General features: G+C 36.4%; 1 non-coding gene across 1 annotated transcript; it reads right to left on the reverse strand.

Annotated features, from left to right (window-relative positions):
• Nucleotides 1-427: 427 nt before the first annotated feature.
• On the reverse strand, nucleotides 428-503 carry Trnaa-cgc. Its single transcript has one exon. It is a non-coding gene; the product is annotated as a tRNA-Ala (tRNA).
• Between the last annotated feature and the right edge of the window lie 13,842 nt (nucleotides 504-14,345).

The raw sequence follows: 14,345 nt of genomic DNA on the forward strand, positions 1-14,345 counted from the left end.
AATTCTAAAGGGGGTATGGACAAATTTGCATATAATTTGTCTTAATCCACTGAGATTATTCTGTCTTTCAAGTCCTGGTCAGAGTTAAAGAACAGACACAGTCACCTACATACTATAAATTAAGGGATGACAATGAAATACTCTCACCTGAAATACTGCCTCAAAAGCCTATTAGAGTGTAAATTATTCCATTAAAAACTGGATGCATTGACTTTTTTCCTCTTCTTTCTTTTTTTTATTCATTATTTTTAGATATAAATGATCGTAGAGTATATTTTGACATATTATACATTCATGGAGTATAACTTAGGATCCCATTCTCGTGGTTGTACATGATGCAGAGTTTCACTGGTCATATCTTTTATTTTAATATTTTTTTAGTTGTAGATAGACACAATATCTTTATTTTTATTTATTTATTTATTTTTACGTGGTGCTGGGGATTGAACCCAGGATCTCATGCATGCGAGGCAAGCGCTCTACCACTGAGCTACAACCCCAGCCCATCAGTGGTCATATCTTTATACATGGATGCATTGACTTTTTAGATGTTTCTAGTCAAAGTGAATTTCCCCTGAACATTGTTAATTGATTAAATCAATCCCATTTCCTGCTCCTTTCTCTTTTCCACTTTTTTAGAGGCTGAAAAAAAAAAGAAAGAAAGAAAGAAAGAGATTCCTAGCACCTATGCATCCACAGGTATCATACAATGACCTAGCATTAGCACAAGTGAAGTCCACAGAAAGACTTTGAAGAAATCTTATTTTCCTAATAAAGGGACAGACATTGAAGCTTCCTTCCTTTCCTGTGTCTTTCTGCCTTGAATATGTACTTGATAGCTGGAGATTTAGCAGTTATCTTTGTAACTATGAAAAAAAATATCAACAAGATCTCTGAGACATGGGTCTGATACTGAGACACTGAAATACCACCAGTAGCTTCCCACCTCTAGAGTTTTAATATGTGAGAAAAACACATTTTTGTTTGCATAAGCCACAGTGAGTTAGATTCCTCTTTATATGCAGCCAAGAGATTTCCTTTCTGACATAAAATTTTAAAGAATAACTAAATTTTCCCCTGCAAAGAGCCAGGGTAATTAATATGCTGGCCTCACTTTTCTAACTGCCTTCAATTCCCCACCCCTAGTTCTCCAGAGGCCAGAGGGTAAACAAGCTCTCTGATGGATGGTCAATACTTAGGGGCCCAGAGCAGAGTGGAGGAAAAAGGAAGGGGATCTGGAGAGCTACACAGAAATCAGCCATGCCAACCAGCATTCTTATCTCAATAACAACGCCCTTATGGCAAATGAAATAGAAAACCCAATGCCAGCACTCAGATCATGAGAGCAGAACTTCTCCACTCGAACATTGGAGGAAGCCCAATGCCTCATCTTCTCCACCCCCTCTTACTTTTATGGCAGCCACTTACCACCTCCCAAATTTCCAAGTCACCTTTGCTGAATTCTAGGGATGCTTGAAATATAAGTTGACAACCCATTGATGCATAGCACTATCAGATAAAATACCCAGCAGCCTCGAGTTAAACTTGAATCACAGATACACAGAGAATAATATTGCATTGGACACGCTTCAACTAAAATTTTATTTGTTGTATATCTTATATTAGAATTTAACTGGGCATGCAGTTATATTCGTTATTTGTTAAATCTGACTACCCTATGAACTCATAACATTATTTAGTACCAATTTTAATGGAGAGGATACAAGGGAGTGAAGTTTTTATACAGGGGAGATATAAAGCCTAGAAGTGCTGAAAGTGGAAGAGAAATAGAAAAAGTAATCCTGGAAGGCTTGGAAATGGAATTTACCTAGTTCACAGTTTGTTTCAAGACTGGCTATGGGAAGCCCCTGCCCCTTGTCCTTCAGAAGAGCATCTTTTGGATGTCTCTGGATGTCCACATAGGTAGAGTCCACGTGCCTTTTCAAAAGTCAAGGCTTCTCAGCCACCCACTGAGAGGAGGAAGAGGGAGAGAAAGCATCGCTATCGATGATGTCCTCAAATCCTGGCTTCTCAACTCCCAATCTGGGACATTTGGCTGTTTTCAGAGGCAGAAAATGTTTCTCATCCAATTAAATAAAATGAAGCAGAAGCCAGTGGAACACTTCCAGTTAAATACTTGCTCCTCTTATCTTCTCCTTCACACCCTTCCCTCATTAGCACAACTGAGCGCATCAAGCCCACTCTCCGTTTCTAATAAAGATGTTCCCACTGTATTCCTAATGAAAATGGCGCGCAGATAATAGCCCCTTCCTTTGGAACGCGATGAGTGACACAGAATCCCCAGAGTTGCCTGGAAGAGATGGCACGCTGGCCAGTCCCCCCCCAGGAGTGCCTGGTTAAGGTGAGGAGAGGGGAGGGGGATTCAGAGCATTTAAAGATTCCTTTATTAGAAACTCAGTTTGGTAGAAACTCTGTGATCCTGATTTATATAATATTTTAAAAGAATCAGAGAGAAGTCAGGTTCAGAGCCTTATTAGAAGTGAAATCCACACACAGCCCCATCAGGGTCTCGAGTGTGTATCTTTAGAGAGACCTAATTGGCCCTGCTTGTCACGTTGCAAACTGAAGCAAAGACTGAGATGCATTGATTCAAAAAAGGAAAATAAATTGGAACACGCAACCAAAAGTGTTGCTCATATTTATGAGCAATGAGGTTTATTATCAGAAAAGCCAAACCCGAAATACTAAGTGACTCTGTTACTTGCAAAACAAAATGTTACCTGTGCAGGAAAATAGGCGCCGACTCCTTATAGAATTAATGATTCATTTACAAGTGGATATTTTAAATCCAACAATCAAAATGATTGGGCCATACGTGGGAGGCAGAAGCACGTGAAACCACCTCCATTTTATCCTGTTTTTAGAACAGGAGATGAAACCACTCAGGGAAGTGAGAGAAAGACCGTGTACCTCATTTGGTGTCGTTTTCTTCTGGCTCCTAGTTCAATGTCTCTTTCGAATAAATAGAATTTGCAATATTTTCCTGATACCACAAAATAATCACTTCAAAAAATACTAAAAGTGTATTTCATTTTTGGTTATATATAATATATACAATATTATATCACGTATAAGATACATGTTGCAATATATCTTATATGATACAGCATTATTACATATAATATTATGTTACATATAATACACATCCAGAGAACTCTCAAAATTCCCAAATTAACCAAGAGTTTTAAGTGGTGACATTCACCTTAAACTGATCCCACCAGTCAAGTCCATTTGGCTTTTTAATGCCTTAATGTGAAAACGATCTTCTCCTCTTTTTATTTTAGCACATGTATTTCTATTCCGAAATAGATACAGTTTAGTTAAGCTAACTTCCTGTGCCCTGCTGTGGGTCTGTGTGATGAGAACTATTTTACCCAAACTTAACGCAATTACCCTGCTGCTGGTCATGCAAGGCTGGAGTAAACAAAAACATTAAGGGGAGTTAGGATGTTATTAGCCAAGTGTTTGCCTCCATTTCTGGGTATGTGTTGAGGCAGCCACCCAACCTGAAAAAGATCAAATGTGTTCAGGCACATTTCTTCAACCCGAAGACTTCAATATTCAATGACTTAAAAGTCTTTTTGACATTGTTTTTGGATACAAAAAAACAAGGAGTTCCCCTTTACTATTAACATAAACTGTATAATACCGCTGAACGCCTTGGATGTGACTGCAAGATGATATAAACACCTTTCTAAAGAGCAACAAAAATCAGGATCTTGTATTTGGAATCACTATAATAATATCAGATTTATTTGCTTTCCTCTGAAATCCATTCAACCAAGTTTCATGAGCTGCCAACTACGTGTAAGCCATCATGCAAGGATCTTAGGAGACTCAAGAATGCAGAAGTGTATACATCTGTACCTTTATGGAATATTGACTTTCACAGACATTCACTGATTCACTCAGCATTCCTAGAGTGCCTGCCATGTGCTAATCCCAAGCAAACAGAGGCATTGAATGTTCCTCTTACATCAAAAATGTAAATACACTGAAGCCCTGAGTCAAACTAGAGGCCCCGAGAATTTTCCCGTCTTTCCAAGTACTGAAAGCACCAAATTCCTGTTCTGCTTAAGGTATTACAGCAGTTTTCTTTCTTTTTTTTTTTCCCTGAGTCCTGACTGATACAAATGTGTTTTACTATATCCTAATTTGATACCTATGAATGAAATACACACAATCCTCTATGTCATTAAGCAGAATATTGTATTAACTAAAAAGGCTGAACGAACACATTTATTCTCTTCTCTGTATCACACAGACATTCATCTTTTTCCAATAAGCCATATTTCTTCATACCTCCTTGTTTTTGAACACACCAATCTTCCACCAGGTGGTATGCCCTCTGGCCTAACCCCATTTTCTCGTGTTGGAATTTTGTTTTTCAAGAAGCCATGTCTGATCCTGGCCTGTCGCAGAGCCCATGGTTCCAGTGCCATTGATCTGTGTGCTTACGTGGCACTCTTTTTGAACTCCACATCATGCTGAGAGAAGCATTGCAAACTCGAAATTATATTTTCTGAAAAGTGAAAGGAATCCATTGATGTAGTAATTGAATCTCACACCCAATACCTGGCACTGGGGCCAAAACCCTTCCCCTGTACCTCTGGAAAGGACTGTTGGCTTGGTGGAGACAAGACAGGAGAGCTTCAGCAGCCAGAGGTCAGGAGGTCAAGAGGCGACAGGGGAGGGCTGAGATGGGGGGTTGGAGTGAGGCAGCGTTCCTCCTAGCTCAGCCACCCAGAACTCAAGCAGTGGGAGTACTGCTTCGCCCCGAGATTTAGGGTAAAAAATCCTGAGACTGGGGGTGCAGTCTGCCCCAGCAGAACCAGAGACTGTTCCCCTCATTAAATGGATCTAAAAGGAAAGTCGCCCTGAGTTTATCCAGCGTTCGCAGAGAGCCAAATTCAGAACCATCTTGTGATGATGGTGCAGCGGTGCCAACGCGACTGGAAACCCAGATCTGTGAGTTCTCAGCTAGGTCCGCGTAAACCTACCTGAGCCCAGCTAAAGACTTACCTGAGCCTAATGAACTCATGGAAAATCATAAAGGGAGAGCATTTCACTGGGGGAACAGAAGTTGGAGAGGCTAAAGAGAGCCCAGCTCTCCCCAACCCCGTGAGTCCTGCAGTTGGCACAGACCAGCAACAACAGGTCAGGAGGTTGAAAGGGTGGGTATGAGGACACATGGTTCTCCACTTACTGGCTGACCAGTCCAGGCACCTGCAGGGTCCCAGCCTGGTCCTTGGAACCCTCCCCGGATCCCCAGGTTCCTGATTTCTGCAAGGTCAGGCACCAGCCTGGCACCTGCACCCTGGCCACCCAGCCCCTAAGCCCCATATCTAACAGCCCCCAACCTGGCCCATGGCTCTGCCTACTAGGCCCGTGGCTTTGCCACTGGCCTATGGCCCAGCCTGTCACTGGCAGGCCTGCCTGATGCAACCCACAGCTTCACCACCGGCTAGCAAGGCCCATTGCCTAGCCCTGATCTGCCTCACCCAGGCCAGGTAGGTCCGCCAGACACAGCCAAGCCTGCCGGACCCAGCCAGGTGCTTGGCCACCCTGCCTGGCTCACCCACACCAATCTCCCAGGAAGGGAATTGGGAAGTCTTAAACCCCAACCTTCAACTCGGTGAGTGACAAGATAAAAATGAACAAATTAATAGTCCATGCCCCATACTCCCATGCTTAGTTCAACAAGAAACAAAAAGATAATGAGTTGGGCACAGACTACAAACACATATGCTCACTGATTATTTTATCCACCATAGTGAAAACAACTCCTTATTTTCTTAATTTTTCACCAAGATATTCTCTCTCTCTCTCTCTCTCTCTCTCCTTTTGTTTTGTTTTATTTTGCTTTTGATTTTTTACATTTGGTTTATGCTTTACTAGAATGTGTACTGATTGATTCAAGGACTCCTATACATATTTGTTTCTTTTTCCTCATTTTTAGCCTTTTTTTTTTTTTGAAGGTGTTATTTTCCCATGCTCTATATTTTGAAGGTTAGGGTTTTTGATTAGCACATTTTGATTTTGTTCTGTATAGTCTTTGCCACTACTCTATTTCCCTTGTCTCCCTCTCTCTTTTTCCTGTTGCTGAGAGCCAAATTCCATTCTCTTTCTCCTCCATTATTTTCTTACTTCTATTTTTTCTTCCCCTTTCTCATAAGTAACATATTCTAAGTTACCACAGCATCTTCCCTATTACCCTGTGAAATTGCAAACACTTTTCTATCCTCCTGTCACTTCTTTTTTCTTCATACTCAACTCTATCATTAACACCTCTTAATACTAATTGATGTATATAATGTCTGCCCCTACCACCAAGGTCACAGCAGTAATTAATATGGAGAATCACAGACAACACCTATTGTTTGATTTTATGTCAGATATAATCATGATTATTTCCTCTTTTTTACTGATGGAAATTGCTGATCCTACTATTTCTGCACATTGTACCAGTTAACACTGTAGATATCAATATTGGAACTAAGTACCTTGACTACTGCTATATATTGTTTGCATAGATTGTTGCTTTCATTGGACTCCCCCCAGATCTGTAAAGTACTAGTAACATAGAGGGGCACTCTAAACTCATAAGGTAGAAACTTTACAGCTTCAGATCATCCAGATAGATGGGTAGACACATAAATAATATGAAAAAGCAAGGTAACAAGCCATACCAAACAACACAGAATACCTCAACCACAGACTCCATTGACACCACAGTGGAGGAAATAAATGTCAGAGATGGAATTCAGAAAGTTCATTGTTAAATTGATCTATGAGGTAAAAGAAATGAAATCAGAGAGAAAATACAAGAACTGAAATACCACTTCAATAAGGAGATAGAGATTCTGAAAAAGACTCAGTTGGAAATCCTGAAAATGAAGGAATAAATCAACCAAATCAAAAAGTCATTGGAAAGCATCACCAGTGAACTAGACCACTTGGAAGACAGAGTTTCAGGCAATGAAAACCTAATATGTCATCTTGAAAATACAGTTGACCATGGAGAAATAAATATTGAGACCATGAAAAAAACTTCCAAAAATATGGGATAACATGAAATGATCAAACTTAGGATTTTTTGGAATAGATGAAGGCTCAGAGATACAAACCAAGGGCATGCACATTCTTTTCAAATTCCTTAAATTTTTTTTAATTCCTTAAATCTTAAGAATTAAATGGAAAATCAAATACAAGAGGCGTATAGGAAATATACAAAAATATACAAAATTACAATGGATGCACACCAAGTCACATTATCATGAAAATGCCTAACATGCAGAATAAGGACAATATTTTAAAGGCTGCCAGAGAAAAACAATAGGTAACATTTAGAAGGAAACCAATCCAGATCTGAGCTGTTCTCAACACAGACCCTCAAAGCTAAAGCTCTGAAAGAAAATGGATGTCAATCAATAATTCTGTATGCAGCAAAATTAAGCTTCAGAATTGACAATGAAATAAAAACCTTCCATGATAAAAAAAGTTAAAAGTCGTCACAACTAGAAAGCCTGCACTACAAAACATACTCTGTAAAATATTTCATGAAGAAGATATGAAAAATAAAAGTGAGAACCAACAAAGAGAGGAACTACACTAAAAGAATAGTTAATCAAAGTAGAAACTAATTCAAATTTAAAACAAGGAATAAACCCAAATTTCCAGGAATACAAATCATATCTAAATAATAACCTCTAACATTAATGGCCTAAACTCATCAACGAAAAGACATAGACTGGCATACTGGGTTAAAAAAAGAGACCCAACAAAATGTTGTCTCCAAGAGACTCACCTCATAGTCAAAGATATTCACAGACTGAAGGTAAAAGGATGGAAAAAAACATTTCATCCATATGGATCTCATAAGCAAGCATGGACTTATGTCTTCATATCAGATAAGGTGGTCTTCAAGCCAAAGGACAGAGATGAACATTTCAAACTGCTTAAGAGACTTATGCATCAGCAAAACAAAACAATCATAAATATTTATGCCCCAAACAATGGAGCATCTACGTATATCACAAAACTCTTCTCAATTACAAGAATCAAATAGACCACAAAGCAATAATACTGGGTGATTTTAACACATCTCTCTCATCACTACATAGATCCTCCAAAGAAACACTAAACAAAGAAGCTATAGAACTAATAGATACAATTAATAATTTAGACCTAACATATATAGAAAATTTCATCCATCAATGAATGAATACACTTTCTTCTCAGCAGCACACATATCTTTCTCTACCATAGACCATATCTTAGGCCACAAAGCAATTCTTGGCAAATACAAATATGTATATATATATATATATATATATATATATATAGAGAGAGAGAGAGAGAGAGAGAATACATAATGGAATGAAATTAGAAATCAGAGATAAATTAAAAAAAAAAACTATTCTAACACCTGGAGACAAAAAAAATATGCTATTGAATGACCAATAGAAATTAGGAATGAAATTTAAAAATACTTAGAGGTAAATGAGAACAGCAACACAACAGATTAAAATCTCTGAGACACTATAAGGTGGTTTTAAGAGGAAAGTTTATTGCATTGAGCTTATTCATTAAAAGAATAGAAAATCACTAAATAGATAATAACCTAACATTACATCTCAAAGTCCTAGGAAAAGAACAAATCAACACCAAAAGCAGTAGAAGAAAGGAAGTAATTAAAATTGAGCCAAAATCAATGAAACCGGAAACCAAAAAAATTTTTTTTAAAGTGAACAAAACAAAAAGTTGCTTTTTAAAATAAATAAATAAATAAAATTGAGGAACCCTTAGCCAAGCTAACAATCAACCAATCAATCAATAAAAGAGAGAGAAAACTCAAATTACTAAAATTCATGGAAAAGGAAACATCACTACGGATACTACTGAAATCCAGATGATAATCAGAAACTATTTTAAAAATCTATACTCCAATAAAATAGAAAATTATGAAAACATCACCAAATTTTTAGAGACACATTCATTACATGCCCAAATTGAATCAGGAGGACATAGAAAATTTAAACAAATCAATTTTGAGCAATGAAATTGAAGACACAATCAAAGCCTACCAACAAAGAAAAGCCCAGGACCAGATGGATTCTCAGCTGAGTTCTACAAGATCTCACTTGAATTTATACTAATACTCCTCAAATTATTCCATGAAATAAAAAAGAAGGGAATCTTTCCAAACCCATTCTATGAAGCTAATATCACCCCAATATAAAAAACCAGACAAAGACACATCAAGGAAAGAAAACTTCAGACCAATATCTCTGATGAAAATAGATGCAAAAATTTTTAACAAAGTACAGGCAAATTGCATACAAAAACATATTTAAAAGATAGTGCACCATAATGGGGGTTTATCCCAGAGATGCAAGGTTAATTTAACATATGGAATTAATAACCATAATTCATCACATCAATAGACTTAAAGGCAAGAATCATATGATTATCTTAAAAGATGTAGAAAAAACACTTGCTATAAAACTCAGCATTCATTCATGCTCAAAATGCTAGAAAAACTAGGGATAGTAGGAGCACACCTCAACACTGTAAAAGCTATAATGCTAATCCCAGAGTTAACGTCATTCTAAATAGAAAAAAAAGAAGGCATTTCCTCTAAAAACTGCAACAAGACAGGGATGCCCTCTTTCACCACTTTTATCCAACATAGTCCTTGAAACCTTTGCCAGAGCCATTAGACAAAAGAAAGAAATTAAAGGGATATGAATAGGGAAAAAAGAGCTCAAACTATCCCTATTTGCCAATGACATGATTCTATATTTATAAGACCCAAAAAAACTTCAACAGAAAGCTTTTAGAATTCATAAATGAATTTAGCAAAGTAGCAGATATAAAATTAACACCCATAAATTAATTTCATTCTTATATACCAATGATAAATCAGCTGAAAGAAAAATTAGGAAAACTATCCCATTCACAATAGCCTCAACAAAAGTAAAATACTTGGGAATCAATCTAACAAGAGGTGAAAGACCTCTACAATGAAAACTACAGAGCACTAAAGAAGGAAAATGGAGAAGATCTTGGAAGATGGAAAGATCTCTCATGTTTTTGGATAGGCAGAATTAATATCATCAGAATAGCCATACTACTAAATGCATTATACAGATTTAGTGCAATTCCTATTAAAATTACAATGGCATTCTTTATAGAAATAGAAAAAGCAGTCATGAAATTCATTTGGAGAAATATGAGGCCCAGAATATCCCAAGCAATCCTGAGCAAGAAAGGTGAAGCAGGAGGCATCACAATACCAGACCTTAAATTATACTACAGAGCCATAGAAACAAAGACATCATGCTATTGACACACAAAGAGAAATGAAGACCAATGGAACAGAATAGAAGACGCAGAGACAATCATATATATATATATATATATATATATATATATATATATATNAGGATTGTCTAGACAAAGGTGCCATAAACATACACTGGAGAAAAGATAGCCTGTTCAACAAGTGGTTCTGGGAAAACTGGAAATATGTAGTAGAATAAAATTTAACCCCTATCTCTCACCCCACACAAAACTCAAAGTGGATCAAGGACCTATGCATTATACCAGAGACCTTGTGTCGACTAAAAAGTATGTAGGCCCAACACTCTATCATGATGGTTTAGGAAACAACTTCCTTAACAAGACTCCTAAAACTCAAGAAGAAAAACCAAGAATCAATAAATGGGATGGTGTCAAACTAAAAAGCTTCTTCACAGTAAAGGAAACAATCAAGAATGTGAAGAGAAAGCCTACAGAATAGAAGAAAATCTTTGCCACCTCAGCCTCAGAGCATTAATCTCCAGGATATACAAAGAACTCTCAAAAATCTTAACATCAAAAAAATAATAATAATAGTAAATAAATAAAAATAACCCAGTCAATAAATGGGCAAAGGAACTGAACAGGCACTTTACAGAATAAGAAATATAAATGGTCACCAAATATTGAATATACCAATATAGAAAAACATCTCTAGCAATTACAGAAATGCAAATTAAAACTGTACTGAGATTCCATCTCACTTTAGTCAGTTATGGCAATTATCAAGAATACAAATAACAATAAGTGTTGGTGAGGCTGTGGGGTAAAATTTTCACTCAGACAATGCTGATGGGACTACAAATTGGTGCAAACACTCTGGAAAGCAGTTTGGAGATTCCTCAGAAAACTTGGAATGGAATCACTATTTGACCCAATTATCTAACTCCACAATGTATATCCAAAGGATTCAAAATCAGAAAAAAAAAAAAAAACTACCATGATGCGGCCACATCAATGTTTATAGCAGTTTAACTCACAATATCAAAGCTGTAGAACCAACCTATGTGCCCTTCAACAGATGAATGGCTAAAGAAAGTGTGGCACATATACACAATGGAATATTGCTCAGCCATTAAAAAGAAAGTCTATGACTTTTGCCAGTAAATGGATGGAGCTGGAGACTATCATGCTAAGTGAAATAAGTCAATCCTAAAAAACCAAAGGCTGAAGGTTTTCTCTGATATGTGGTTGATAATATACAATAAGGGGTGGGGAGAGTAGAAGTTTATTGTATTGACAATGGAGAATGAAGGGAAGGGAGAGGGAATGAGAATAGGAAAGACATTAGAACAACATTAATCCTAACTTTCCTATGATCGTATATGAATACACAACCAGTGAAACTCCACATCATGTACAACCACAGAATGGGAAGTTATACTTCATGTATGTATAACATGTCAAAATACCTTCTACTGCCATGTATGTTTAAAAAGAAAAAAAAAAAACAGGGTCCATGCTCTTGTTGCCCAGATTCCATAGCAAGTTCTTTCTCTCTCCTCGCAGCCTGTCAGCCTTTTGCCTGTGAACTAGTCAATGAAAAGTGAGTGACAGGCTTAGGCTCTCACTGAGTCCCCACCAGGAAAAGCATCTTACAAAAAGCCTCCACCCACCCACTCCTAACCCTCCCTCCTTCTTGGGGATCTGTATCATAACATTTACACAGTTCTCTCATTTTATTTTATTCATTTTTTACTTGTGTTCCTCTACGTAGGCTTAAAGGGAAGAGCCATGACCTTCTGTCTTTGCAGCTTTTATGTGTAACAGATAAAAAATGTTCATTGGATAAATGACTGAATATCTTACAGTTTAAGTAAGTCTCATACGTCTCCACAGAGGAGATATTGAATCTTCTTTAATCAATAAATCTTCCTTAATTTTGTTAGTAATTACCAATAATTGTGTATAAACACATGGTACAATGTGATATTGTGATATGTGTACATTGTGGAATGAATAAGTCAAGCTAGTTAAAATATTCTTTTTTAAAAAAATATTTATTTCTTTTAGTTGTACACAATGACTTATTTTTATTTATTTATTTTTATGTGGTGCTGAGAACTGAACCTAGGGCAGCCTCGCACACACCAGGCAAGCACTCTACCACTGAGCCACAATCCCCAGCCCTAAAATATTCTTTTACCTTGTGTACTATTTTTAGTGTGTTCAGTACATTTAAAAATCTGCCCTCTCAGCAATTGTGTAATATATAACATTATTACTAACTACAGTCACCATGCTACATAATAGAGCTCTAAAATTTATTCCTCCTTTTCTAAGACTGAATAGTATACCACTGTGTGTGTGTGCGCACGTTTGTGTGTGTAACACATTTTCTTTATTCATTCTTCATTGTCAATCATCAAAAATTTCTTAATCATCTAGTATAGACATAGCTGCCTAGTACACAAGTATTAATTAAATCCATTTATTGGGGCATTTAAAAACTGCACCTATTTTAAATCTTCAAAGATTTTGAAATATTTTAGCTACTTTACAGTGGATTGTTGGTCTGTCTTCAACCATGTTTATTAGCACCTTGAGGGTAGATTCTCCAGCTTATTTATCATTATTATGAGTCTATAGATCATTTTCTCTAGAGAATTGACATTAATAAAGAGCACAGTATATCTATATATTTATACCTCCTTTAATTTCCTGATCTTAAGGGAAGAAAGTTCAGCCTCCTACCATTAAGCATGGTGTTAGCTGTAAGTTTTATAGATGCCTTATCGCCGATTCAGGTGGGTACCTTCTACGTTTACAGAGGTTTTATCAAGACAGGGGTTGGACTTTGTCAATGCCTTTTCTGCATCTATTAATGTGATCACATGGTTTTAATTTTTTTTAGTCTGCTAATGTGATGATTTATATGAATCAATTTTGTAATGGCAAGCCAACTTTTTACTTCCAAGTTAAATACCAGTTGTTCATAACATGTTATCTTTTTACTGCATTGTTGGATCAAATTTGCTAAAATTTTGTTAAGAATGTTTCCATCTACGTCCATGGAGGCTTTTGGTGTCTAGTTTTTCTTTCTTCTAATGTCTTTGGCTTATGGTATCAAAGTAATGTCAGCTTCGTGGAATGATTTAGGAAATACTCCTTCTATTCAATTTTCTGGATGAGTTTGTGAACTAATGGTGCTATAGTCACTTTCATCATTGAAGCTATCTGGAGTTAATTTTAATTTCTTTAACAGATAAAGTTTTATTCAGATATTGATTTCTTTGGATTAAGCTTTGGTAATTTGTAGCTTTTAATATTTTTTTCTAGTTCATCTAAGTTGTCAAATATAGACATAAGGTTGTTCATAATATTTTCCCGTTATTCTTTTAATATCCTCCATTATTTTAAAAATATTTGTAGTTAGATTGCCTCTCTCATTCCTAATATTGATAATGTGTGTCTTTTTTATCAGTCTGGAAGGAAGCGTATCCACTGCATTGATCTGCTCATACAACTAGTTCCTATTTTATTGATTTTCTCTATCATCTTCTGCTATTGTATTAATTTCCCCTCTGATCTTTATTAGTGCCTTTAATTTGCTTACTTTGTATTTAATTTGTTTTTTTTAGTCTATTAAAGTGCAAGCTAAGATAATTTTCAACTTTATTCTTTCTGATCATCATTTTGTACCCAACAATGTCTAAATGCTGCTTTTAGGCATTGCACAAATTTTTATATATAACATTTTCATTTTATTTCAGTTCAAAATACTTTTTATTCCTCCCCCCACTCCACTTTTTTTTCTCCTTCTTCAACCCATGGGTTTATTTAGAAGCATGTTAGTTTCTAAATATTTGGGAATTTTCTATATACATTTCTGTTGTCGCTTGCTAATTGAGTCTTATTGTGGTCAAAGAACATACTTTGCATAACTTAGATCCTTTGTAAGACTTTTAAAAAAATAGCCCAGAATATGACCACCTTGGTAAATGCCCTTAAAAAATAATTGA

This window comes from Marmota marmota, unplaced genomic scaffold (genome assembly GCF_001458135.2).
Source record: "Marmota marmota marmota unplaced genomic scaffold, marMar, whole genome shotgun sequence".
Taxonomy (NCBI): domain Eukaryota; kingdom Metazoa; phylum Chordata; class Mammalia; order Rodentia; family Sciuridae; genus Marmota; species Marmota marmota.